Below are 5,380 nucleotides of genomic sequence, written 5' to 3' on the forward strand. Positions count from 1 at the left end.
TAAATATTTTTTTTTGGCGATAATGCTTGGCCATGTGTTTTGTCTGCTTATTTATTTTAATTTTTTTTTTATTTTATCTTCTGCAAAGCGGTGCAATTTTTGCAACATTACATTTTTTAAACATTTGCAAGTAGTGAATTTAGACAATATCTGAGGCATAATTCAAAAATGTAACATATTTATTGTGTGCCACATCATGTACATTTGGATATACAACTCAAAATAATGAAGCTAGAAGCTCTTAATCTGAAATTATTTGTTTAACCAATACCTAATAGATGGTTACAGTACAATAAGGCTTTGCAGTGGTTGTTTTGACACAAAGCATGGTAATAATGTTTGGAACACTTTTTCAACAGTCACACAGACCAGCCGGCCAAACAGGCCTCAGACAAGTCAGGATGAGTCTGGGATTGCAGGTAAGTCTTCACTGTAGTCACATATTCTGAAAACACATAGAAGTACAAAATATTAATGTTTATATTTTCACACAGGTTCTGCTTCTGGAAGACGACCTCCTGTAAGGCGCCCATCACAGGGCTCGGGCCACTTACCCAGGAGGCCAAGTTCGACACGGCGTCTTGCCTTGGAATCTGCTGCTCCATCATCCCCACCCAGGCGACGACTTTCGGCAGTGTCACCCCAGCCACCACTGGCACTATTGGCCAGTTCTCAGAGTGATGAGCCCCGATCCCCTCAGTTATCTGGTGAGTAAATTCAGAAATTAAACACCTAAGCAATAATATACACAGTACAGTTACTATGTTGTTAGTTGGTTTGGAAATTACATGTTTTCCAGAACAAGCAATGTGTTGTTCCGTCTTTAATTGGTAAAGGTGCCAAAAAAAAAAAAAAAAAAGGGCTTAGTGTATTTTCTAGACAACATCATTTTGTTACTAATTCATTTTTAACAACAAATAGAGCCCACACACGTGCACAATTTTTAAAAATATTAATAAAATTAGATAGAAAAAAGTCTCCACAACATTATAGTGTTCACACATCTCCCCTGTCCAGTATGTAGATGGCTTACTTGCTCGGCTCCTCTGGACTATCCAGGTAAGTAGTCTATATCGTGGTCAGGGGAGGGATTCTAACAGTGTAATGGTGTGGAGGGGAAATAGTTAGGTGAGGTTTTTTCAAATCTGTCTATGTTTCCGCCTGTGTTGGTATATATTTTTTTAATCCTAGACAACATTATAAGTTGAAAAAAACAACTGTAAAAAGTTTCTAAATGTAGTATTATGAATGTAGTAATGTGTAGCATTAGCCTTGTAATATTATTTTAAAATTACAATGCATGTTGCCCACCCCATACAGAGCCCAGCTTGATGGCCGACGTGGACCAGCAGGGCCAAGACCAACAGGCAACAATCACACTGCAACTTACACCTGTTGACCCAAGCCAGCCAATACAGTTGCAGGATATCCCCCAAGCATCCATCAGTCCACAACTGGCACAAGCTCCGCCCCCAAGCCAAATCCCAGATGACTTTTGGGCCAGTTGGACAAGCCAACAGGCCCAAAGCAATGCCAGCCTCACTGCACATACACAACACCCTGCCCCATCATCTACCGCGTATTAGTCGCAACTCGGGCAGACTGATAGTACAAGTACGGCGAATGGCTACCTCAATGGAGCAAATTAGGGCTGACAACAGCCAAATGCTTGCACATTTAGGTCGCATCATAGATGAGCAACAGCGCCATCAGCAGGCACTCGTTCAGCTCATTCAGCACAACCAAGTGGTGAATGAGTCATTATCCAGGATTGTAGCCAGCCACACTGCTACCAACACTCAGCTGATTGCAAGTTTAAATAATTTGAGCAGCAATATTTCCCTGATGGGAGCTCAGCAAGTAACCTGCAGCTCGGGGACCACGACCCCTATCCAAACGCCAGTAACCTCCCCTGTTCGGCGTTCCTCAAGAGCACGTGCCAGTGAGCCAGCACCCAGCACACACAAGCGCAAAAAATAACCACAATGTTATTAGAAAAATAAAAATTTGTATTTGACAAACACACAACTTCCTGTGTCCGTCTCCAACATTGTCGAAGCTGCTCTGTATGTATGTATGTTTTTCATGGGGAATGACTGAAAATGTATTTTTTTCATAAACTAAGCACAATGTACACACCACTATAAACAACAAACAGTAAGTAACAAAACACACAATAGAAAGTAGTGCAAAGTGTTTAGTCAAGGATAATTACAGCCTAAGAAAACTGACCAGAAAAATATCGCCGGATCACTTCTTGCCGTACCTGCCTCCCTACATTTGTACTCACACTGTCACCAGATGGGTCTAACTCCTCTGCTTGCTGACTGCTTTCTCCCTCATCATGTGCCAGATGTTGACTTAAACACAGATTATGGAGAAAACAGTAGCAGAACACAATTCTAGTCACCTTTGAGGGACTATACAACAAAAGGCCGTCAGATTTATCCAGACACCGAAACCGTGACTTCAGCACACCAAAACATCTTTCTATCACATTCCGCGTAGCCTTATGTGCATGATTGTAACTGTGTTCAGCAGGAGAATCAGGTTGGGACAATGGAGTAAGGAGCCAAGAGTAGCAGCCGTAACCCCCATCACCTGAAAAAAAGATATAGTCAACATTAGTACATATGTAAGATTATTCTCTCACCTCATCCAAACTCGAGTTTGTGGTTAAAAGACATACACATAAAACATTTTAAACATACCCAACAGCCAGCCATCAGGCATTTGTCCGTCCTCAAATTTATCGAAGAGCGATGACTGACTGAGGATGAAGGAGTCATGGCAGCCACCAGGGTAACCTGCAACAACACTCATAATTTTTATGTTTGCATCACAGACCACCTGGACATTAGTTGATTGTGCCAGATGCCTATTAGTATATATATATTGGCGGCCCTTAGGTGATCTCAGCTGAACGTGTGTGCAATCTATGGCCCCCAGCACATTGGGCATGCCAGCAAGCTCATAGAAAGCTACCCTGACAGCACTCCACTCCGACTCCTCGGTAGGGAAGCAGATTGAGGCTTTAATGTGTGGCTCCAACACATCCAAAACCTGAGTGGACATTAAAGAAGCTAAGGTGAGTGTCATGTTAGGTATTCTCAACAATACTGTGGTGTTTCAACTTCCAGAAGCAACACTTAGACATAACCGCATATGTATTTTTAGACTCACCTGAATCAAATATCTTGAAAAGGTGGGCTGTGAGATACCAATGACGTCGCCTGCCACAGCCTGGAAGCTCCCAGTAGCCATAAGGTGTAACACAGCCAGGAGTTTGTGTAGGCCTGAGACAGAGCGAGAGCGTGCTGTCTCAGGGTCTATGCCCAGTTTGACAAGGTCATACAAGTGGAAAATGTTGGCTCTATTTAGGCGGAACATCTGTATGACCCTATCATCGGACAATGCATTTAAGTTTAAACGCCCTCTAAAAAAACGAGGCTGGCGCAAGCAAAAAATCATTGCCACACACCACAGCCGCCATTTCAGAGTGAGAGAAGTTCAGAATGTGCCTGAAACACTTTTATAGGGCCAAACATTCAGGTGTGAGTAATGGATAATTGAGTACACATGTAAACGCGGTTTTCAAAGGCTGGCGCGTTTTTTTTTAGGAAAAAAATACGATTTGTAATTTTTCACGGCCGCGAATGCATTTTCGCGGCAGCAATTACAATTACGAATGGTTAGTAAATGACCGAGATTCATATCTAAACAGGCGTAATTTGACCGATGGTGTATTCATTCGTAATTTTTAACTTGGACTTGCAAAAAATTACAAATGCCCTCATCACTGCCGTGATTAGTGCTTAGTAAATTACCGAGATAACACTTTGAAGAAAAAACGCCATCTCGGTCAAAATCGGGACCTTAGTAAATTTACCCCAGTAAGAGCACTGAAGATGGAACGTGGCTGGGTCTTCCAGCATGAAAATTACCCCAAACACACCATCCGGGCAACTAAGGAGTGGCTCCGTAAGAAGAATTTCAAAGTCCTGGAGTGGCCTAGCCACTCTCCAGACCTCAACCCAGTAGAAAATGTGTGGAGGGAGTTGAACGTCCGTGTTGCCCGGCGACAGCCCCAAAACATGACAGATCTAGAGAAGATCTGCATGGAAGAGTAGGCCAACATGGGTGGTATTCATGTGACTGGCGGTCGGGAGACAGTCACATGACCTCCACCGACATCCCGCCTCCTCACTATCCCGATGGTTGGCATGCCGACCAACAGGGACTATTTCCACTCGTGGGTGTCCATGACACCCATAGAGTGGGACTAGAACCCGTGGCGACCTCAGGTCGCCACCGAGCCCGCAAGGGGCTTGCTGCACTCACCCCTCCCCGCCGGGATCCCGGCGTCGGTATGCTGCCAGGATCCCCGCGTCAGTCTCCTGACCGCCAGTCAGACATACTACACCCGGCCAAAATACCTGCTACAGTGTGTGCAAACCTGGTCAAGAACTACAGGAAACGTTTGACCTCTGTAATATTACAAAGTATTGAGTTAAACTTTTTGACTGTCCAAATATTTATTTTCCGCAAGAATATACAAATACATTGTTTAATAATCATACAATGTGATTTCCAGATTCTGTCTCTCACAGTTGAAGTGTATGATGGAAATTACAGACCTCTCAGATCTTTATAAGTGGGTCAACTTGCACAATCGGTGGCTGTCCAAATACTTTTTTGCCCCACTGTATGTTCAAGATTATTCCATACATGAGATTAGAATGCAGTACTCCTTATGAAAGTGAATGATCTTTTTTTAGTAGATTAGAGGTGGCGTACCTCACTTACACAATATAATGTGCTATAACCCTTATAATGGTTTCTTTATATCTTAACCCCACAAATAAGATATGCAGGTGATCTTAGGAACAGCATACCTCACTTACATAGTGAGGAACAGTATAACAAGGTATCGTTATCATAAGGTACGTCTCAAGCGTACCATTACTCACAATGAATACAGCATAACTCCACGTATAAAGGTCTCTGCGTCAAATAGACTTGTACAGTGATGCAATAAAGGTACAATTTATTTCACAAATGGTTTAAAATGGTTGAAATAAACATACAAGCCTTAGGGGGGGAGGGGGCTGTGTGAGATCCCAGCAAGGAAGAATATATGATTTTGTTGAGCTGAGGTCCAGTAATGAAGCTCCAAATCCCACATATATAGAAATAAAATAGGTCTTACCTTACATGGGAGACACACATCCACCTCACCTGTGCAAATACCTTCTTTGGTCACCTCAGACTCGAAACGCATAGAGAGTCCCCCCCCCCGCCCCCCGTAATGTCATCCCACTATTCAAATGAGCTGTCAAAATCAGACATAGCCAAAATCACAAGTACATAGTCACTATTG

General features: G+C 43.0%; 1 long non-coding RNA gene across 1 annotated transcript; it reads left to right on the plus strand.

Annotated features, from left to right (window-relative positions):
• The first annotated feature begins 354 nt into the window (after positions 1–354).
• On the plus strand, positions 355–1,533 carry LOC134984825 (uncharacterized). Its single transcript, XR_010191785.1, has 3 exons — positions 355–419; positions 495–707; positions 1,321–1,533. It is a non-coding gene; the product is annotated as an uncharacterized LOC134984825 (long non-coding RNA).
• Positions 1,534–5,380: the final 3,847 nt, after the last annotated feature.

This window comes from Pseudophryne corroboree (genome assembly GCF_028390025.1).
Source record: "Pseudophryne corroboree isolate aPseCor3 chromosome 3 unlocalized genomic scaffold, aPseCor3.hap2 SUPER_3_unloc_83, whole genome shotgun sequence".
Classification (NCBI taxonomy): domain Eukaryota; kingdom Metazoa; phylum Chordata; class Amphibia; order Anura; family Myobatrachidae; genus Pseudophryne; species Pseudophryne corroboree.